The 24,673-nt window shown below is 32.7% G+C and overlaps 3 long non-coding RNA genes across 3 annotated transcripts; all 3 read left to right on the forward strand.

The window, feature by feature from the left end:
• The first annotated feature begins 329 nt into the window (after window positions 1-329).
• Window positions 330-4,105, forward strand: LOC143056696 (uncharacterized). The gene is made up of 3 exons (XR_012972466.1): window positions 330-633; window positions 1,910-2,013; window positions 3,865-4,105. It is a non-coding gene; the product is annotated as an uncharacterized LOC143056696 (long non-coding RNA).
• Window positions 4,106-7,978: 3,873 nt separating this feature from the next.
• On the forward strand, window positions 7,979-12,611 carry LOC143057884 (uncharacterized). Its single transcript, XR_012972847.1, has 3 exons — window positions 7,979-8,118; window positions 11,086-11,322; window positions 12,285-12,611. It is a non-coding gene; the product is annotated as an uncharacterized LOC143057884 (long non-coding RNA).
• A 7,327-nt stretch (window positions 12,612-19,938) lies between these two features.
• On the forward strand, window positions 19,939-22,696 carry LOC143055929 (uncharacterized). Its single transcript, XR_012972173.1, has 3 exons — window positions 19,939-20,080; window positions 20,548-20,787; window positions 22,284-22,696. It is a non-coding gene; the product is annotated as an uncharacterized LOC143055929 (long non-coding RNA).
• The last annotated feature ends 1,977 nt before the right edge of the window (window positions 22,697-24,673 follow it).

A 24,673-nucleotide genomic window follows, 5' to 3' on the forward strand; every position in this document is an offset into this window, starting at 1 on the left:
CTGTCTTTCAAGTAAAGTTTTTTCCATTCTGTTGGTGTTGTTAAACCACTCCCAAAAGTTGAGGTAACGTTACATAAAACCTTGCAGTTTAAAGTGAAAAGAAGTTAATAGCATGATATTATGAATTTACGTTTACAATATACATTTTTACTTTCAACATTAACATATCGAAACGTATAATATTTCGAAAATAAGGACCACCGTATGTAATGGTTATATCCAGTGGGTAATACACATGCTGGTTCTTTTCTTTTTCTTATCATATTTTATTGCTAGAGATGCTAATTGGGTGGTATATCCTTCTAATGTTACCTCTTTGATTGACCCAATACTCGGAAGGAAGTATTATATTGAATACACCGTATGGTTAACCGTTATCATGTTTATTCTTAAATCAGTAGAACTTTCGCGGTACAATAATAATTTTGGGATTATTGTGTGGCCAGTGATGGATTATGTCGCGTGTTTTGTAATACACGCAGTACTGTAAAGTGAAACGAGGTCATTCTGCTGTGTACTTTAGTCAAAGGAAGAGAAAGATGGAGTCCCTTAGAAAAAGAAAATGAGACTGATGGAATTTCGTTTTAAAGGAAGAAGAGTCTGAAGCTATCGTGTATACCTACGAGAGTTCTGGTAAGATATACTTTTTAATCCATAGAAAATATGAAGAGAACAAAAAACCCAAATTGTGTTGATATTTAAAATATGATTTAATATGATTAGGCAGCAACCATTTGATTTTCTAGGGGGGGGGGGGGAGCTATGGCTTTTTTCTGGACAGCCTTTTTTTTCGTCTGCAGGGAAAAACAATCTTTCTTTTGCGACAAGTCGAACACAATTCTTTTCTTTCAATTTTAGCAGTACATATAGTGGCAGCTGAGGGTGAAACAAGCATTTTTTTCTCAGAATCAAAAACATTTTTTTTTTCCTAAAACTTTTTTTCCCCAAAAAAATCCATAGCCACGAATAAAGTGTCTGAAGCCTATTTAACATTCAAAAAGGATATTTCTTATTAAACTTTAGATTTACTTAGCATGATAACTTAGCACAATAAAAGTGCCAATCTTTATTAATTTCTAGCAGTTATTAAAACAGTTTGGAATGTTATATATATATAATTGTATCTATCTGCGGAAACATGTTATTTGCATTTGTATTAAGAATTCAGTCAAAACTATAAGAAAATATTTGTTAACATCGTTAAGTAATTTATTTACCAAAATAAGGCTCGATCCAGTCAGTAACCATACTTGTACTTAGTTAAAATGAGATAATTTCTAAAGCTTACTGCCATTTATGTGCCAGTAAAACTGTTTTCTTGTGCAATTTTATATCTCTGATGCTCAAATGAGAAGTGGTCAATATGATGAGTACAGATATAATAAGCATAATTGTGGGTGAATTAGTACTTTTAACTTTATATATTTCCACTGCCTATTCTTATTGGTTATGCGTACTTCAAAGCAACTTAAAGAATATAGATTTTCAATGTTAAGATATTTTGCTAGCTCTTTATATTTTGAATTGTATATGTGTTGTTATGAATTCTATCTCATATAGGGTCGATTCGTTTTTTGGAAAGCTTATTGAAAATGCTTCCTATTAATGAACTCTCATTTATAATAATATAATAATGTGATGCAGTCTTACGATTTTTTTTCTTTAATTTTCATTTAAAAACATATAAACAGTAAAAATAGACAATACCTGCTTCATATGCTTAGATATGGTCAAAATATAAAATTAGAAGATATGGTATGATTGCATATTGGCAAAGTCAAATATGTGTGAAAATCCTGTTTTTTCAATACATTTTTAAAGAAAAAAATATATACAATTACTTGTTATATGCACTGTTCTAACTTTTTGTGAAACTCTGTTAAAAACTGTGTAATTTTTATTTAAACAGACGAATCACCAAAGAAAAAGAATAACTCAAAGTTCTGGTGGCCTGGGTGCAGTGAATTCGAAATATCAACAACGACCCTCAAATACAGAATATGAAAGAAAAAGGTGAGGTTACAAAATTTTATTTGCAAACTTAACTTTATAACTTCCAGGTATCACTGCTAACAGTCAGGGGAATTACTTAAATGATCAAATTTTATTAGAGGCTAGCTTTAAATATATATCATACCAAGCGGAAACCCAGTTGAAATCGAAGCTCTTTGTTAGAGAAGGCGATAAATGCTAACTGCAATGTTTACTATAGTAACACAATTTTTAAAAATTAATATAGAAACAAACACAACGACAATTTTCTTCTCAATAACGAAGTGTTTTATTTTAAAAACACTATTTGCATAAGTTTTCAATTTATCTACATAGCAATGCAGACCCAATGCTGTAGAACAATTCGATATCAAGTCGACGACATAGGAATCTATCAAGTTGGATATAGAAAATGCATAACCTCCGATTTTTTTTTAGATTACCGCGAACGGAGAACATATCAATCTATTAGTTCAGTAATTTTCGTGTCTGCCTTTCCATTATGTGACTTGAGAAAAAATTCCAAAAAATGATTTAACAATTGTATCGAAAAGAGAAAATCGAGTGCACCCTTTTAGCTCACCTGGCCCAAAGGGCCAAGTGAGATTTTCTCATCACTTTCAGTCCGTCGTCCGTCGTCGTCGTCTGTTAACTTTCACAAAAATCTTCTCCTCTTAAACTACTGGGCCAAATTAAACCAAACCTTGCTACAATCATCATTGGGGTATCTTGTTTAAAATATGTGTCCGGTGACCTGGTCAACTAACCAAGATGGCTACCATGGCTAAAAATAGAACATAGGGGTAAAATGCAGTTTTTGACTCATACATGTATATCTCAAAAACCAAAGCAAATCTGACATGGGATAAAATTGTTAACCAGATAAAGATCTATCTGCCCTGAAATTTTATGATGAATTGGGCAACTCGTTGTTAGGTTGTTGCCCCTGAATTGGTAATTTTAAGGAAATTTGGCCGTTTCTGGTTATTATCTTGAATATTATTATATAGATAGAGATAAACTGTTACAGCAATAATGTACAGCAAAGTAAAACCTAACTAGAGGCTCTAAAGAGCCTTTATCGGAGCGCAGATGAAATATCACGTTGTGATTGGTTAACGCCGTCACGTGGTGACCCCCTATGAGGCGTATGGGGTTAGTAAGTTTCATATGATATCCATCCGAACTTGGCCATGAGGTTCTTGACGCGTTAATGGCGACGTCATCTATTAATGTTGTTGTATTTCATTGTTTATTTTTCAACAAAACGCCGCAGAAAAAGTCCAGCGTCCGATCAATTCGTTATACGGTTAACTACTGACCCCTTACGGATCCATAGAGGGTGAATAAAATTCATAGGGGACTCGGACTCCGGCCTCACCCTCTACAGATTTTACTAATTAGTTAACCCTCTATGGATCTGTATGGGGTCAGTAGCGAACCATATTACTTATAATGTTACTATACAACAAAAGGGTTATTGCATGAATATTGAGAAATATTGTCCCTCGTAGAACATATACATGTTTTGCACTCGTAAGCTCGTGCAATATAAAATTCTACTAAGAACAATATTCCAGAATATTCATGCAATAACCCTATATTATATGAGATATCTCATTTAGTTTATAAGATATCTTATATACTTTATAAGATATCCAATAAAGTATACGAGATATCTGATATATATTTTTAATATAAGAATATCTGTGGACGGCAACAACTGAATGTATGATCGCTATGTCTCGCTTTTTCGACAAAAGTCGAAGGCTCGACAAAAATGCATTTACAAAGAATGGTATTATTCTCACTATTTAAATGATCTTTTTTTTTCTGAAATAGGTCTTTAGCATAATTTATTTTCGTTTTTAGACTTTACTATCTATGAGAACCAACATAATCTTTAAGCAGATCAATGGATTTTGAATCCAGACCAGACAGTCAAGAGAATTTACCGTAAATAGAAAATTAGCAAAAGTGACAGCAACACACGTATGTTTCGATTGGTGTGTTAGATTTTGGACAGGAGTAGCAGACTGTGGTGCATTGATCCCAAAATCTTGACAAAACAACAACTGAACACCTTTTTGTCTCTTTCAAGTAGGATTGTGCTTTTTTTGTTTTTAAATGCCAGAAATTAATATGGGATAGTTTGAAAGAAGAACTTTCAAAATGACACATATTAGCACAAGGATTCATTGCAATTAGACAATTTCTGATTTTGTGTATTTTCAACTTTTTATGTTTTTATAAACTTTAAATAATTTGATGAACTGCAAGTATTATTTGAATATGAACACGTAAGTCTCAAGTGTGGTTCATGCAGTTTGTAACTGCTTTTCGTTTAAAAAGGGTTTTCCCTTAAAAGAAAATTTAATCAAGACATCAAAATAAAATATTGAACTCGATTTCAAATTCATTTTATTTTCCTATTTTTGCCATGTTTTTATCAAATCTTAGCATATTTTTAAGTGAGAAAAGAAGACTTCTTGATGCTTCTAGTGTTCCACACTCAATTTTCAACATTGTGACATTTCATATGTTATATTCTGGCTTTCAATGTTTTATGTATTTTTTGTTTGTTTGTGAACGTGCAAATTGTGTTCTGACCAATGTAACTTTTCAAGCAGTTTATTGAGCTTGATTTTGTTGTTCTTTAAACAATGAAAAACCATTTTTATTAATCTAAAAAATAGGAGAAATTCATCATCTGTTCATCTCTAAGGTTGCTTCTACTCAATGAGATACTACCATTTTTATAGATCAATAATATTAAATATATCAGTATGTCACGTGCAGGTGAAGTCATTTCTTCTAAATGAAACATCATTACTTTCCTCATTTTCATAAAATTATAAATTCTTGAAAAAAATTAAAAACATTTGGAAAGTTTGGATCTCTTTGGTATGATTACAAATGAGACAGTTATCTCGAAGTATGTGCATTTATTGCTCAATTGAATATAACTGCGTAAACCTAATTTTGTGACTGAATTCAGTCATTCTATTTTTTACTTTTGCAGAATTGGTCTATTTTCAACAAATATTTACTGAATTTGTCTTGACTGAATTCAGTCATCTGTTTTATAAATGTTTTAAATACTATGTAATCTCACTTGGTGTAATTTAAGTCTTATGAAACACTCTTGTTTAGTTCAATTTCTTGTAGCTTCTTTCAAATGTTGTGTGACTGAATTCAGTCAACATTTTGTGAAAATAATGAACAGGATACAGAGTTAATTTCATTTAGCTGTTGTTCTGTTATCATGGTTATATGTTGTTTGTATTTAATCTGTATTCCGAATTCTGTTTCCGAATCTACAGTTTGGGCTTTATTTAAGAAGCAACAAGTACAAATAAGATTTATGTTTCTTTCAAATATACTGATTGAATTCTTTGATATAAAGATGAAATCGAGCGACTGAATTCAGTCACTCAAATAATAATAACAATACAATTTTCTTTTTCTTCTTCATATGTTGTAAGTTAACAATACTAATAAAGTATTTATGCAAATATTTCTTTGCCACGGTTGACGTTTTAATACGTTTTAAATAAAATGGAAATGAAATGATGCCCATTGCAAACAATGTTGAATGTTAAATGGTATAATATAATGAATAATATATCTACTAAGTTCAACCCTTGAGATTTGACAAATCAGAATATTGACAAGTTGAAACAGAATGTGTTTTGAGCCGAACATCTATGCTGAGACTACTATAACACATGTGTTATAGTAGTCTCAGATCTATGACAAGTCGTTTTATTACTTTATTCTAACTTCATGATATCTTATATAATATATATAAGATATCTCATATAATATATAAGATCTTTTATAAGATATCTTATATAAATTAATCTAGTTTTTCTACTGAGAAACTTATATCATGACATTATACACTTTGACATTATATATCATATAGTTTATATAAGATAACTTTTATACTTTACATGAGAGTTTTCTAATACCACATCTTCTTATTTATTTTATAATTATAAGATACATTTAAAAGTTTGTAAGATATTATATACGATATCTACAAAGTATAAGATATTTTACATGCATATATTGTTTATATAAGATATCTTATACACCTTATATGATATTTATCAGATATCGAAATTCTTATATATTCTATAAGATATTTTATAAAGAATATTATATGAGATATCTTATAAATTGTATTAGATATCTAATAAACTATATAAGATGTCTTATAAACCATATTTGATTTTCACATGATGCACACATGATGTTTCACTAAACTGATATAGTTTTGTGCTATAGCATATCAGTAACTGTTAGTGTGTCTTTTGTTAATTTATTTTGTCATTTAAATTTTGCTTATGCGGGGTTCACACATTGCCGATTATTGCTCCCGTTTGAGATCAGACAGCGATACGACACGAAAAGTGAAAAAGTCGGATTAGTATCCTCAATTATCTGGAATGTCCTATTATTGTCTGAACGCAGTCGTTTTAGTTCGTAACAGATTCTTACTGGTCGGGAAGGGTCTGAATAGTTCGGCAAAGCACCCCGACAGTTAGGTGCGTCCCGTAACATTCGGGGAAACTCAGCCGATTTTTTTTTTAGTCGGATTAAAATCGTGCCTATGTCGTGACAGATTCTGCTGTATCGGATCGAATTCCTAACAATGTTCTGTGTATTCGGGACGGTGTCCTTTGGAACGGGAATGATCTGGAGAAGTCCCGACAATAACAGAATACAATACGACTGAGACCAGACAAAGCCGTTTGCAATGCGATAGAGCGGACCGTGATAGGATTACGTTCCTACAGTACCCGATCATCCCGATTATGCCGACAGTTTTCGAACGGATAACTTCCGTCAACGTCGGTTCACTGTCTTGTCACTATCTGATCTCTGTCGGATTACATTCGGTAGAATCGGGACGCAGTCGTGACAGACTCGGTCGAATTTTACCTGGCGAAAGATACAAATCGAATTTCCATCCACGATTCACACGATCTTGATCAGACTTTTGACAAATTTTAATCGGGAATGGTCCTGTCAAGGACGGCAGTAAAAATCGTGAATGTGTGACCCCAGCTTAAGTTTCTTCTGTTACCTATTCTGGTTAACATAGACTGACTCGGACGTCTTTTAAACTGAGAGTATTGCCTTGTTTTCTTTTTTTATTCAACATTTGCTAGAAGAATAGAGCAGGGAGGGTCGAGATCTTACAAAACATGATTAACACTGCCACATTTATGCGTCTGTCCCTAGTCCAGAACCTCTAGCCTTTGTCAGTCTTGGGTTGGTTTTTTTTCTCCATTTGTATATATGTCTCCTCCATTTCGCTGAACTAGTATACAAGTTCTTTTTTAATGGTCATTCATGGAAGTAATATTAATTACTTCCATAACCATGGAAGTAATATTACTTCAATGGGTCAACTAACCCGGCTTCATAGCTCCATGTGGGATATTCTCGTCACCTCTGTTGAAAACTCATTGATGCATGGCCTTGGGTTGTTGTATACTCTATGGTACAGTTGTTGTCTCTTTGGCACATTTTTCATTTATTTGATTCTGAACTGACTCACTGTTTGAGACATAACATTATTGACTAGGCTACATGTATATGTTTTAATAATCCTTACTTTTGCAACTTTCAATTTAAATCCATAAAGAATCTACGTTTATAAAGTAAAGGATTTTGTATATCAGGAATCCTTGATAAAGAAAAATTCAGAAAAACATATTTTATACATAAATATCAAATAAGTTCTATTTCAAGTCGGTACGTTAAATGACAATACAATATAAGCTCTAAGCGAGCGTTTTGACCGAAATACAAACGTACACAGTAAACGAAAGACATGGATATTATAAACAATGCGCGCAAACACAACTGACTATACAACTAAGAAATTTGATCTTCCTCTACATACATGATAAATATTTAAATAGCACTGAATATATATACGGTTACGTTAAATGGTTGAAAAGTTAAATATTGCATATATGAAAACCAGTGATCCGTAACAAAAATACTACCGGGTTTGTGTGATCATCGAATTACCATAAAATAATGAATTCATAACAATGAAGACAGTTTGGATTGTTAGACTTCTAATCTTTGCTATTCTTATTCATGGTAAGTTTTTGGTTTCGAATTTCGAACCGAGTATTCAAAAGATTCGAACATGGCTGAAACCTTTTTGGTTATTGGCAAAACATAACTACGCCATTTCAATATGGAAATTAATTTACCACTGCCCATCCACCCGTCCGTCCGTTCATTCGTCCGTTCGTCCATCCGGATATAGATACATATTCAATATTACTTCCATGGTCCGACTATATATATTTACTACTCTCAAAATTCTAGGTATTTGGAATTGGTCATTTTTGTACTTAAAGTTTGAAAGGGGGATGTTTTGGATATTCACACAAAACGCTATATAATTGAACACATGGTTTGTACTAATAAAGTTAAATGTTTAAATGCACTATACATAAGATTTTTTTTAGTATTGTCAAAAATGTAATCAATACCGGGTAGTTGACAACTGGAAACTGAAAGTTGAACTTGGTAAATATAAAAACTGGAAAATTGTAACCCTCCGACTGATTTCAGAACTGACATCCTGCTGCAAGTGTAGACATTCAGAATAAAAATAAAAGATAGGTCAGCATACATACTGTTAAGTTTATAATTTTTTTATGATCAGACGGGGGCATTATTTGTGTCTTGCAGAAAGTCGTATTAATTTCAAGTCGTACTTCAACATCATTCATTCATTCATTCATTCATTCACAAAATCAATTAATGCACAACGAAAAAACATGTCTTGAAAATAAATCGGGCGACAGTAATCATTTTAAAATATAACATAATTGATCTACACATATAAATGGTTCATGACTACACAATTAAAATGTATTTGAAGATAAGAATATAAAAATCATATAACGTGTATAAATGTATTGTTTGAATTGAATAGACTCGAACGAGGAAGTTTTCACATTTGATCGATCACCAATAAACGTCTCTGAGTAGTTATGTTGGGTTATTATGTGTGGATTTTAAATGCATTTAATTTGTTCTTTATTTATTTACATATTGGTATTCGATGACTAATTAAATCTATGAAAAATGAATTATTTCATTCCAAGAAAATCTTTGAAATTTCAGACATTTGCCACTTTTTAGCTCACCTGCTCCAAAGGGTCAAGTGAGCTTTTCTCATCACTTTGCGTCCGGCGTCGGCGTCGTCGTCGTCCGACGTCGTCTGTTAACTTTAACAAAAACCTCTGAAACTACTGGGTCAAATTTAACCAAACTTGGCCCCAATTGTAATTGGCCCCAATTACAGGTATATAATTGGGGCATCTAGTTTAGAAAATGTGTCCGTTGACCCGGCCAGCCAACCAAGATGGACACCATGGCTAAAAATAGAACATAGGGGTAAAATGTAGATTTTGGCTTATAACTCTGAAACCAAAGCAGTTAGAGCAAGTCTGACATGGGTGAAATTGTTTATCAAGTAAAGATCTATCTGCTCTGAAATTTTCAGATAAATCGGACAACCGGTTGTTGGGTTGCCAATTTGTAATTTTAAGGAAATTTTGCCGTTTTTGGTTATCTTGAATATTATTATTGATAGAGATATAGAGATAAATTGTAAACAGCAATAATGTTCAGCAAAATAAGATATACAAATAAGTCAACATGACCAAAATGGTCAGTTGACACCTTAAGGAGTTATTGCCCTTTATAGTCAATTTTACCAATTCTCTTCTCCTCTGAAACTACTAAAACAAATATAACCAAACTTGTCCATAATCATCAGAAGAGTATCTAGTTTGAAAAATGTGTCTGATGACCCTGCCTGTGAACCATAATGGCAGACATGGCTAAACATAGTACATAGGGTAAAATGCAGTTTTTGGTTTATATCTCTGAAACTAAAGCATTTAGAGCAAATCTGACTGGTGGCAAAAATGTTCATCAGATTTAGATATATCTGCCCTGAAATTTTCAGACAATTCCGACAACCAGTTGTTAGGTTGCTGCCCTTGAGTTAGTAATTTTATGGAAATTTTGCAGTGTTTTTCTATTATCTAAAATATAATTATATAGTATCTAATAATATCTTATACTATAAATTATGATTTTAACCTTAATTTACATGATTTCCAAAGCATAAGAAAAAGCCTCTAGTTGTGGTATTTAAGAATTGATTTCCACACAGTGATAGTACATTATTATGAGCTAAAATTGTCTCCTTCCTACTATTTTATCGTTTTATTTTACATTGTAAATGTATAAAACTTTGACTGTTGATACTGAAATACAGATAATGTATAATTAAAGGCAACTCTTCAAAAACATCACATCTGCTAAAATAATGATTTCTGGATTTCAATCTGTATGTCAATTTGAAATTATGAAACCAAAATTCCGTAGTGCTATATAGATTATCGAATCATGTTTGAAATGAAATATAATATTGATTATATACTTGCAGTTATTCAAACGAAAATATTTTACTATCATATCCTTACTTTGAATTCATTGTAAGTACGCGTACATCTATAAGTGAGTTAGCCCGCTTGGTTCTAGTATACACCATGCTATTATGTATAATTCAAAGTAATACAGATTTCAAATTAAAAATTAGGAGTGGGTATTTCAGAAATTGCCATTGCTTCTTTGAAATGCATGATAAATGCAGAATATTCAATAACAACTAAAGGCATTACTCAGGGTGTAAATATGCTTTCATATGTACCAGCAAAGTAATTGTATATGGCTTGGCTGCTTTTCCTAATGTGTGAACCAAAGCTCCGTGTTGAAGACCGTATTTTGACCTATAATGGTTTATTTTTATATATTGTGACTTGGATGGAGTTTTTTTCTCATTTGTACTTATACCACATCTTCTTATAATGATCTATGTATAAAGATTGGCCAATTAACCTAGCTAACGGTGGCTTGTGCTTCGGAGGTGTGCCTATATATAATTGCCTAAGGTTTAAAATTTATCTTTCTTAACATAAGACATAAGTGAAAGTGATGTGAAATTGATTGTAATTGGATTCTTCTTAAATGTTTCAGAAACACAATGTGAGACTGGTATGTGCTTTGCCTGCAGGGACTCTTCAAGCAACAAGGGTAAAAATGACTGCCAGGTGAACACAAAAAGGATGGAAGAGCTTCATACTAAGCTATTTCATGAGTATGGTAACAATACGGATGTTTTTATGAAAGATTTTAAAGACGACCCGTACGTACAGAATTGTAGTGCTTTAGCTAACCATAGCTATTGTTGCATAGAGGAATTTGAAGGAGGAGGTATGTGATTGAACTATTCATGGCTATTGTCTATATATAAAAAGAAGATGTGGTATGATTGCCAATGAGACAACTTTCCACAAGAGACCAAAATGACACAGAAATTAACAATTATAGGTCACCGTACTGCCTTCAACAATGAGCAAAGCCCATACCGCATAGTCAGCTATAAAAGGCAAATAACAAATGTAGTCTTAATTTTTTTTTAAACATAGCATATACGTTAATAAGATGATAATGTGGATGGGGGTTCACAAAATCAGAATAATGGGTAAAAAATATAAAAAATAAAAAAAACATGGACCCAAAAAATAAAATAAGGAGAATAATGAGGTGCTTAATTATAAAATAAAGAATAATGGACACAAATGTATAAGGAATAGAAAGAAAATGGCAAAAAAATAAAAATATACATAAATGAAATGAAGGACTAGTGATAATCCATACTCTAAGTCATAATATATTCTATACGTTTTATGTAAAATAAAGACGGGAGCATGCAAGGGACATAATAAACATTTGTCGAAGACTATCAAATTCGTATATTCCAAAAACAACGACATTCTCAAAAACACAGGGAAAATCCCACCATAAGGACCATAACAGTTTATTCAAGCTTGCACATTCCGAATAGATAAATATTAGCGTATAACAATTAGAAGCAATAAACAATTGGCCTTACCTACACACTCAATGCAATTGGCTGTAAATGTCTCTAATTCTTTTTCCCGTTTAACTTTCACTGATGAGGGACAAAACACAAGAACAACAAAAACACAACCAAATAAAATTGAATATCAACAGTATTGAACAAGTCAACATTTACTCATATATAAACATTAACTTTTTTTTATTCGAGCGTCACTGGTGAGTCTTTTGTAGACGAAACGCTCGTCTGGCGTAATTAAAGAACTTAATACTGGTACCTATGATGAGTTTATGGTATATATTTTACATTTCAGGATTCATAAAAGCGTATATAAGAACATGTTGTGATGGTATTACCTGGTCGTTTGATACTAATAAGTTAAAAACACTGAAGAATATCGCAACGAACAACGATTCTTTGTGTCAACATAATACAGAAAGTCTAACAACAACTTGTGTTAGAATGTGTCGGGGAAATTTCTGTAATGGACCAACATCCGCGGCAAATAATTTACGCACATATGAAACTTTGACACTATTTTCGTTCATATTTTTTTGCATGTTTTTTTGTAAACATGACAATTGACAATCTCAAAGAAAGCATTTATTAGTGTTATCAATACACAGCCTTATCAAATGTCTTTGAAGAAAGTTTCATAATTTAGTGAAAACATATATATTTCTGAAAAAAATATTATAATATTAATGAATGGTTGTTTTTATAATGGCCCTGTTATATGTCCAAGGTCTGTAATAATGGTCGAGGAAGTCTGTAATGGCCCGAGGCAACGCCAAGGGCTATTACAGACATCCGAGGCCATTATTACTGACCGAGGACATATAACAGGGCCATTATGAAAACACCCTTTTCTTAATACATTTATTAACCAACTGAAAAAAAGTGTATGTGTTGCTGCTAACTTGATGTAATGTCTTACTCTTTTAATGACAGTTTAGTTTGAACAAAATAATGTGTACTTCACCATTATAAAGCTTTAAGTATACCAAATATCCAAGATATTAAGTTGAAAGAGATATGTGTTAAAAAACAGGATGAACAGTGATCCCTTTATATGGTTCTTTAATGTTGGTTGCTGGTTACTAATTTAAATAAAATACAAAAAGGTATTATACTCTTTACAACTTAGTTTTATTAACTTTATTAAAAACCCTAACAGGGCTTAATACAGACAAACTGGGCATTAATACAGGGCCATTACAGAAAAACAGGGCCATTACAGAAAAAACAGGGCCATTACAGAAAAAACAGGGCCATTACAGAAAAACAGGGCCATTACAGAAAAAAACAGGGCCATTACAGAAAAACAGGGCCATTACAGAAAATATGTAATTTTTAATAAACAGTCACTTTTGGCAATAATGCACTTAGTTGGTTAATAAAGATGGATAAAAGTGACGAAAAAATATATATATATTTATGAAAAACTTCCTTCACCATGAATGCTTTGGTAATACAGGGTATCAAATTCAGGGTTGAATATTTTGAGTGACGTGAATAAACTTATGACTACTTCGAAAATATTTGATATTGGTCAGTTCTAGGTTATGAAATATTGGGCTAAATAAAGCAATTCTCAAAGTAACTGAACTCTATTACATTGATATTTGTAAGTCATGGATATCAGATGACATATGATTTGCCTTATCCTACTTTGTTATGTTACCAATGTATATTTATTGTTTCAGATTAATAAAATATGAAGCCTCACGTTTTAAATAAAAAAAAAATGTCCACTTAACTATACAAGTCCATCCCATATACGATACATAGAGAATATCATATGTCTTTTTAATATCGCATCCGTATGAACCCGAGACACCAATATAATCCCAAGAGCTCTGCTCGAGGGATTATATTGGTTGAGGGTTGATATCATCGAATGTCATGTGTACACTAGTCTCTCGTCCTTAGTGAATGGAATATTGGATCATAGAATTCGAATGTTTTTACGATTTTAACTTATATAGAAACTGTAAACTAGAACTTTGGTTCAAATCATTTTACTTCTATCAACAAAAACTTGAATGAACCTCAACTTAGACACATAAGTTTTTTAATGAGTTGTTGTTAGTTTTCAACTAGCTTTCCACTTTGTCTTCACCCGACTTGCCAATGTTCGTCGTCCGTTTGGCTGTGCAGGATGTATAAATACGCAGTCACGTCTTGTCAGAATAGGAACATTAAATCCGATGCCTAGTTGTAGAGAGAATGCAACTCTTTGAGGAGTTCGTAGTTGGTCTACTGAAAGGCAAAATGTTTGCTCCTATCCAATAATCCCTCATTTTCCAATGCATGGCATTCTTAAATTTCCAGACCTTCGTCCTGGACGACACCTACTACAGGACCTATCTCCAAGTTGTATTTATTGTAAAAAAAAAATTTCAACGGTCCTGAACTTGCATAAATATTTGACACTGGATGTAAAAAAATCAATCAATCAACTGGCTTCCAGTAATTTTGAGTACTCTCAAATCTGCGTGTAATGGCCACAATTATTCAAAATTACTAAGCAGGTAGGGATTTTACAGTAGAGGATATATACATTTTTTTTAATTTTGTCTGTATTTGTTTGTGTGGCTAGGGTGAAGGTTTAAGATTCAAAAGATTGATGGTTGATGTCTAGCCAAAAGGATAGTTTTATGTTATATTAGTAGTATGCTTATTATTTTTAATGAAGGATAGTCAAAATGTACTATTAATTAAGTTAAACGTATATATATAAATCAGAACGAAATAGATATGACTATACCAAACAGGGTGTACTGCTTAATTGAAGGGATACGCTGATCTACGCTGGGCAATGCATACTGTAAATATTTTTTTTAATGATAATTACGGATTGCACTGCGTTATTTTATTCACCGGTCAGATGTTATGGTACATTATTCATAATTCTTCGAACTTTTCATCATGTATATGATTAAATAACCAGTAAATTTAATATTTTTGTAAATAAAATTTTGCAGCTACAACGCTGAAAACCGTTTTCCGTCGGGGGGCTTCGCCCCCTGAACCCCCTACAAGAGCTCTGCCCTGGACATGCTGGGGCCTTAAGTCAAGTCAAACATACTTATGAAGTCTTCTCCTTTTAACATTTATAGCAATATAATACAAAAATATATGTAAGAGCATGCATGTATAGAATGGTATATCTACTTATTATATGTATATATATAAATATGGACCTGAAAAGACGGAAAATTGAAGAAAAAAGAAAATAATAATACTACAGAAAAAAAAATTAAAAGAAAATGAATATTTAGAAAACAAAAACACAAAAAATAAAATACACACAAATTGAAAAAAAAAAACGAAAAAAAAGGACAATTAAGGGGAAAGAATTTTACTTAGATGATGATGTGTGTGCGATCATAGTTTGCTATCTAGACAATTTGAAATCTTCCAGAACTTTTGATAAACTCGATGCAGTTCATGTCCATGCAGTGTTTTGGGTTTATTTTTATGCTCGTCCGTCCGGAGCAATGCTGTTAGTGTCCATGCATGCATTGAAATGGGCAATGTTCATGTAGTGGTTTAAGGGCTTGCATGTTGTGGTTTTAGGGCTTGCTCGTCCAAAGTAATGCTGTTTATGTCCATGCAGTGTTAAGTTTCAGATGTTTATGTATGCGTACACGTCCAAAGCAACGCTGTTAATGTCCATGCAGTGTCTTGGGTTTATGTTTATGCATACACGTACAAAGTAATGCTGTTTAAGTCCATGCAGTGCTGAGTTTATGTTTATGCGGACACGTACAAAGCAATGCTGTTTATATCAATGCAGTGTTGAGTTGATGTTTATGCTTACACGTCAAAAGCAATGATATTTATGTCCATGCAGTGTTGAGTTTATATTTATGCTTACACGTCCAAAGCAATTGTTGTTAACTTACTATGTCCATGCAGTGTTTTGGGGTTTATGTTTATGCTTACGCGTCCAAACCAATATTGTGTATGTTCATGTAGTGTTTTGGGGTTTATGTTTATGCTCACGCGTCCAAACCAATATTGTGTATGTCCATGCAGTGTTTTGGGGTTTATGTTTATGCTTACATATCCACAGCAATGTTGTGTATGTCCATGCAGTGTTTTGGGTTCATGTTTATGCGTACACGTACAAAGCAATGCTGTTCATGTCCATGCAGTGTTTAGGGTTTATGTGTATGTGTATACGTCCAAAGCCATGTTGTTTATGTCCATGGAGTGTTTTTGGGTTTATGTTTATACTTACAAGTACAAAGCAATGCTGTTAATGTCCGTGCAGTATTGAGTTTATGTTTATGCGTACATGTACAATCAAATCAATGTTGTGTATGTCCATGCAGTGTTGCGTTAATGTTTATGCGTACACGTACAAAGCAATGCTGTTTATATTCGTGCAGTGTTGGGTTTATGTTTATGCGTACACGTACAAAGCAATGCTGTTTATGTCCACGCAGTGTTGAGTTTATGGGTATGCTTATACGTCATAAGCAATGCTGTTAATGTCCATGAAGTTTTTAGTTTATGCTTGTCCAAAGCAATGTTGTAACAATCCCTGAAGCGTTTTTGGGGTTCATATACATACTAGTAAGCTTACACTTCCAAAATTGTGATGTTACTGTCCATACAATGTGTTGTGTCATAATGTTATTTCCTTTCAACTTTAGTTTTTAGTTTTGTTGGCTTTATCAGGTCATTAAAGGTGACATTTGTTTGGAACTTATATTGATTCCCTCACGGGGTTTTTGCATCGGAAATAAACAAATTTATTTTTGAAATAAGTTGTTGGCAAGATACGGATTATGTTCTTATCGTTTATTTTATGAAGGTATGATATTAAACCCCTAACGGGAGGGAGTGTGCTTTATTTTCATATGATGTAAACATAATCTTTCAATCAGTAACTGCTTAAGTATAAGTAACTCCTTTTTTATACGACCGCAAAAATTGAACATTTTTTGGTCGTATATTGGTATCACGTTGGCGTCGTCGTCGGCGTCGTCGTCCGAATATTTTTAGTTTTCGCACTCTAACTTTAGTAAAAGTGAATAGAAATCTATGAAATTTTAACACAAGGTTTATGACCACAAAAGGAAGGTTGGGATTGACTTTGGAAGTTTTGGTCCCAACATTTTAGGAATTAGGGGCCAAAAAGGGCCCAAATAAGCATTTTCTTGGTTTTCGCACTATAACTTTAGTTTAAGTAAATAGAAATCTATGAAATTTAAACACAAGGTTTATGACCATAAAAGGAAGGTTGGGATTGATTTTTTGAAGTTTTGGTCTCAACAGTTTAGGAATAAGGGGCCCAAAGGGTCCAAAATTAAACTTTGTTTGATTTCATCAAAAATTGAATAATTGGGGTTCTTTGATATGTCGAATCTAACTGTGTATGTAGATTCTTAATTTTTGGTCCCGTTTTCAAATTGGTCTACATTAAGGTCCAAAGGGTCCAAAATTAAACTTAGTTTGATTTTAACAAAAATTGAATTCTTGGGGTTCTGTGATATGCTGAATCTAAAAATGTACTTAGATTTTTGATTATTTGCCCAGTTTTCAAGTTGGTCCAAATCGGGGTCCAAAATTAAACTTTGTTTGATTTCATCAAAAATTGAATAATTGGGGTTCTTGGATATACCAAATCTAACTGTGTATGTAGATTCTTAATTTTTGGTCCCGTTTTCAAATTGGTCTACATTAAAGTCCAAAGGGTCCAAAATTAAACTAAGTTTGATTTTAACAAAAAGTGAATTCTTGGGCTTCTTTGAAATGCTGAATCTAAACATGTACTTAGATTTTTGATTATGTGCCTGGTTTTCAAGTTGGTCCAAATCAGGATCCAAAATTATTATATTAAGTATTGTGCAATAGCAAGAAATTTTTAATTGCACAGTATTCAGCAATAGCAAAAAATCTTCAATTGCACAGTATTGTGCAATTGCAAGAAATTTTCAATTGCACAATATTGTGCAATAGCAAGAAATCTTCAATTGCACAGTATTGTGCAATAGCAAATATTTTCAATTGCACAGTATTGCGCAATAGCAAGAAATATCTAATTGCACAATATTGTGCAATAGCAAGAAATTTTCAATTGGAGTTATCTTTCTTTGTCCAGAATAGTAGTTGAATCAACTTAAATCATTGTTTTATACAATATACAATGTATATTCACTTTTACTACCAACTGATAAATTAAAACAATCTTTACCATTCAGTGATAACAAGCACTTTTTTTACATTTTAATATGTATTTAAATGAGAAGTTTTTCAGTGTTGCAAACTCCATTTGAAATTTGAATTGAGATCAGTTTTGGAATGAGGGAAAGGGGAATGTGAAAAAAATGGGGGGGGGGTCATTTTTTTTCATTTCAGATTTCATAAATAAAAAGAAAAAATTTCTTCAAACATTTTTTTGAGAGGATTAATATTCAACAGCATAGTGAATTGCTCAAAGGCAAAAAAAAAAGTATTTTAAGTTCATTAGACCACATTCATTCTGTCAGAAACCTATGCTATGTCAACTATTTAATCACAATCCAAATTTAGAGCTGAATCCAGCTTGAATGTTGTGTCCATACTTGCCCCAACCGTTCAGGGTTCAACCTCTGCGGTCGTATAAAGTTGCGCACTGCGGAGCATCTGGTTACTTTATGTATCATTGTCATTTTGCTTAGTTTCTCTGACATCGGACTCGGACTCCATTTAAGCCGGTATGGGAGTCTAAATTAAAAATGATAGAATTTGTTCATACTTTGCCAAAATGTACTATTTATATATATTGATATATGTTCAAAAATATATTAAAAATGACAGGTCACCGCGCATTTTCTCAGGCTACAAGTTGTGACAAAATGACACATTTTGTATGGATTATACAGGAAAAAGCATTATTAATTATGTGATTAGAAGGTAAACTAAATAATAGAATTGTGAAATAAAATACGAGAAGATAGCTTTTATGAGATGCTTTTAGAATATCAAAAGAAAAGAAAGGGTCACCGTAGAAAAATCCATGTAGATTCCTTCAGAAAAGAGGGACGAAAGATACCAAAGGGACAGTCAAACTCATAAATCTAAAACAAACTGACAACGCCATGGCTGAAAATGAAAAAGACAAACAGAAAAACAATAGTACACATGACACACCATAGAAAACTAAAGAATAAACAACACGAACCTCAGAAAATGCACCATTTCAGAGTTACCTCCCCTTAAAATGCCGGTTTGAAAATATTAAAAATCAAGCAGAAATAATCTACACTTGTACAAATACTAATATTTATAAGTTATAATCTTATAAATTTGTTGCAAATTCACATTAGTTATCTGCATTCCTGCATTACATTTTGCTAATCTGATTGAAAATCTGGACCTTAGATTTCTCTGGTTTGTTTTACAATCCAAGATGGCGAAAGACACCCATACTACCTTTAAACGAGTTTTACTGTTTGTTTGTTTATTCTACATTGGATTGAGGAATTAGTGGGGAAGCGATCTCACAAAACATGATGAACCCCATCGCATTTTGGCGCCTGTTACTCTTAACTAGTACACTTCTTGCTTTAAGAGCCAGTTGAAACCCGCTTCCGGGTGCGGAATTTGCTCGCAATGTTGAAGATCCATTTGACTTTCACTTTGTGCTCTTTGGTCGGTTTTGTTGTCTCTTTGACACACCCCGTTTCCATTCTCAATTTTATCGTCTTCCTATGGCTCTTCTTATTTTTCAAAGGACCCTTGTTTGCCTCTTATTTCAATTTACCTTTAAAACTGTAGCATATTTCATAATTGCTTATAATGATATATGCAATGGTTATACTGTGTAAACTTTAACGTGTGTGTATTGAACGGCTCAGCGAAATATGATAGTCTGTGCATGTATTCCGATGGTATTTAAATATTTATTCTATTGTTCCTGATTGAAAGGTTTAAAATTACGAAACGTTTACCGAGAAGTTTTTAAAGTGGAAAGCATCGAGTCGTAACATACACATCGAAACAACTACCGGGTTTGGTACACCCTATGTTCTAAAAACCGTAATTAAAAATGGTAGTGTAAGATGGCGAAAATTGTTCTTAGTTTATCTGTGTTCGCTTTGTTTAACTCCGGTAAGTATATTTGACATTTTTGCTATGCTTTTAAACTATTTTAATTGATAATATAGAGCTTTTTTAGTAGATTCAAGAATTTCATAATTATACTTTTAACTTCTTTGTGATGTTCTGATGAATGTAAAAAAAGAACTCTGGATCTTCGAAGTTATATAAAATAGAAAGTTTCCGATAGTACCTATTTGTGTGATGAAATTATTATATTACAATGAAAGGATATCCTTTTTGTGCTCACCTGGTTTAAAGAATACATTTGAATTTTTATATGTTTATAACCATGATAACATGGTTATTGAAAGCTAGTCGTTTCTTTGTCTACCAGTTTGCCTCTTGAGCCTTTAAATCCTCTATAGATTTCAACATTAAAGGAGGGGGTCTTTCAGCAATTGGACTTTATACTGTGGAAAATCATTATGAATGTAAGATATGTGTAGTACTATGTACTTTTTGTTTTGATATTTCAGTTGTCGGAGTAAGTGACTTCTGTTTTGGATGTAGAGACACTTCCGATGCAGAGGGTAAAGATGACTGTCAAAAACAAACAGAAGGAATGGACAGCCTGCATTATACTTATAAGACTCAATATGGAAACAACAGTAAAGACTTTTTAGCAAAATACGGAAAAGATCCATTGGTACATGACTGTCGGCCATACCACAAATATAATATGACACATTGTTGTATTGAAGAACTGGAAAGATTAGGTAAAAGTTGTGAATAGTTGGGAAAATCCTCAATGAGGCAGCAACTGTACAACGAACAAAGTAGAAAGACTTATAAGGTCTTCAGTGGCGGATCTAGAAATGTTCATAAGTGGGGGTCCACTGGCTGCCTAAGAGGGGCCCCGATTTCTTCACGCTTCAGTGATTCCCTATATAAGCAACCAATTTTTTTTTCTCAACAGGACCGCCCCCCCCCCCCCCCCCCCAAATCCGCCTCTGGTCTTCAACAACAGACATTTCAATGACAAGCTTTAAATTGTCTCCAGTCTACATAAGTTGAGTCTATATCCTTTATGTCCTTGCTTTCATTAGCTTTCCAACATATGTCTAAGATTTTGGGTTTTGAAAATATATTGACATCACGTATGATATATTAATAGTTTGCAGTGAAATTGTAACGAAGTCATCATTGGAATAAATAATTTTATTATGTAATACAAAGTCAAGAAAGATTCTAAAGTTCAATTGTTCGAATGTTCACAAACTGTCTTTAAAGCTGAATTGTTCGAATGTTCAATATCTCACACGGGCACGTGATCGTATAGTGGTATAACTGTTCGTTCCTGTTAGAGTATTTCGGATATTAAGCGCATGTTTTCCAGCCTACCCACGAGGGGGGGAGACCTTGGCGGAATCTCCGGTACCAATCCCTTGTACCAATCTGTCCTCTTCCAAGTCCAAAGCTGGATCTTATATAGTCCAGTGGTCCATAAACATTGGCCCATAGCTGATGGCCGGTTACGTATTAGTCTGGATGTTGAATAATTCTAGTCTGTGGTTAATTGTCAAACTATACAATTAACCCCTGCAGGATACATGTTATTTCACAGCAGACATGGTCATTTATTGGCTGCAGGTTATATGTTTATAATATTCGTACAGATCGTTATTAAGTGTCCAAAGGGTACATGTCATTGAATTGTTCGGGTATGCTGTAATTAATTCCTTTTTAATGAATTTCCTAATTAATACTCCGGTAATAATAATAATAATTAATGATATGAAACACAATTGTGTTACAAAATTGGCTCTGTAAGTGTTATGGTAAATGGAGTTGTAAAACTGAATGACATACCCTTAACACCCATTTCTTATAAAAGCAACATAATTAAGATATATATGTGTCAAGTTATTTTAAAAACTTTCTCAACCTTTCCTATTTTAATTTTAAATTTTGTTTATCATGTTCTATTTCTAGTAATATGTTCCTGACTGTTTCTATTTAATTACCCCATAATTTGTTATTTCTGGCAAAGTACATAATGCACATCCAGACGCTGGCAAGGTTTTACTGCCGATTGTTAGAAGACAAATGTATAGCCATGCTATTTTTTTTTTTATACCCAGTCACCCTTTGCCTGTGGGTTATAAAATATCAATGAGAAACATATTGAAGAAAATATTATTTGTACTTGAATAAGTATATAATAGGAAGTTAACATCATCACTAAACATACTATTTTTTTTATATATTCTAGGTACAATCCAGTCTTACATACGGGGATGTTGTGATGGGAAAAACTTTTCGATACCAGCAAATGATATTCCACGTTTAAAGTTTATTTCGGATAACAATCAGACATTATGTGCTTACTATGAAAACAAAGGATTAGTTATGTGTGCGACAATGTGTGACGGTAACTTTTGTAATGGACCGTCTGTGGCTGAATCTGTCCATATTTATTCCATCGGATTGATGGTTTTCTGCTCTTTCATTTTGGCATTATATATGACATAAAATTTAATACAAAAAATATATGTGGAGCAAATGATTTATCTAGAAAGTAAGATTTATGAATTGGTAAAACCTAGTACACATTTACCCTCTAATCCATGCAGTAATACACTTACAGCACTATGACTGGTTAAATTTAATAGCACCTCCCACTCTTACTGCAAATAATAATAAAAGTAGGCGACAATAAGTTTTTTGCCAATAATTATGCATATTTGTTCTTTCTTTTCTGCATAAGTCTCAAAGAACGTACAATGTATAATTATGTAGTTTTGTCCCTTTCCTGTAACCCATGACGGCTGACAAACTGGACCTCGTTTTTTTAGTATTATATATAGATGTATAGATTCTGATTTGTTCATTGATTCATCACTTTAGAATAAATAATTTAACCTGATATTCTTTGTGTGAAATATTTAGATACTCTGTTATTGTGTTACGAAATAAAAGTTTATTATCGAATACCTTGTTTTTTTTACGATGACAAACATGAATCTTAAATCATTTTTTGTACTTACAGTATCATATGGTACAATTATCATATTTGACTTAAATCATGTTTAAGTGCAAATTCAAAATAAGCTTATGATAAATAATGTGTTTATTTGTTTTTATGAATTATTGCCTTACAAATTATTTCCATGAATATGAAAATATATACATGTAATCTCCATGCTTGTGTACTACAGATGAGAAATATGCGATAGAGTATTGCACTGTTATACTTATTCTTTTCAAGAACAATATTTGAAAGATTTCAGACACTCTAAGGCAGCTGACAATTTAAAAATGATTTCTCCGTGCAAATATACTTGAATTTGGAAATGCTGTCATAGACAGAAATTCACTGTGAAATATTATTAGGGACAATATGACAGCGAAAAAATCCCGAACAACCTAACAAAAATTCATAGACGGAAGGACAGCCACTGTGTCATAATGAAATACTGTACTGGACAGTATTCCCTTATTATATATATTGTCTGCGGACGATATCATCTATGAAAGTGTGTCCAGTAGACAATACTTCAAGATGCATATTATTTTATTTCACCCCTACAATCTAGATCATCAGCTATTGATTTATTCACGTATGTGATATAATTCTTATTCGGTGATGTCACATTCGAGGAAAGAGGACAGGATTGTGGTTATGATAATTTGAGCTTATTCAACTATAAAGATTTCATTTTAAATCGGCAAGTTTGATAATAATACAACAAAATCGCTAAACGAGCTTGTTATATGATATACAGTGCGTGCAGATACAATAGGACAACGCAAGACATACAAAAATTTACACGTACGCAATTGTCACATGCATAAAGGGAATAGTATAGCATAAAACATGTAGTTTTAAGTTAAGAAAGTGTAAAGCAAAATTAGATCAGGGTGAAATTTGATCCGGAGGAAAAAATGTCACAGTAGTTGTTGTTATTTCTTTATATGCTGCTGCATACATGTATTGATGGAAATTTGGGCAATATTTAAAAGCAAAAACACAGGAACAGTCATGTTTATCACTCCTTCACGAGATCATTGGAATAAACTTGACTCATTAAAATTTATTCACCGTCTGGATTTCTTTAAGGAAGGAGTTCCAGAGAACTTGAGCATCATACCTAAAAGATTTTTTTTACCATGATACCTTGTTCTTCTTATTTGAGGTATCTGTAAAATATTCATTGTTCTTATCCTTCTAACGTGTAGGCTAGGTCTTAGTCATTGAAAAGGTAAAATCCACGAAAAGACTGTCATGCGACGTCCACACTAAAGTCATTTGTTTGAAAATTAGCAATTAAATTATGATATGATATGTTGTTTTCATCCATTTCTTCAATAAGTAAACTTAGTCAAATATAAAGTCCACGTCCACTTGTATGTTTGTCCATCTGATGAGTTAAGCCTTTTTCAACTGATTTTTATAGTTCGTTCTTATGTTGTACTGTTATACCTCTGTCCCGGTTAGGGGGGGGGGGGGATCCCGCTAACATGTTTAATCCCGCCACATTATTTATGTATGTGCCTGTCCCAAGTCAGGAGCCTGTTATTCAGTGGTTGTCGTTTGTTTATGTGTTACATATTTGTTTTTCGTTCATTTTTTTTACATAACTTGATAAGGCCGTTAGTTTT

This window comes from Mytilus galloprovincialis, chromosome 13, assembly GCF_965363235.1.
Source record: "Mytilus galloprovincialis chromosome 13, xbMytGall1.hap1.1, whole genome shotgun sequence".
NCBI classification, from domain to species: Eukaryota; Metazoa; Mollusca; class Bivalvia; order Mytilida; family Mytilidae; genus Mytilus; species Mytilus galloprovincialis.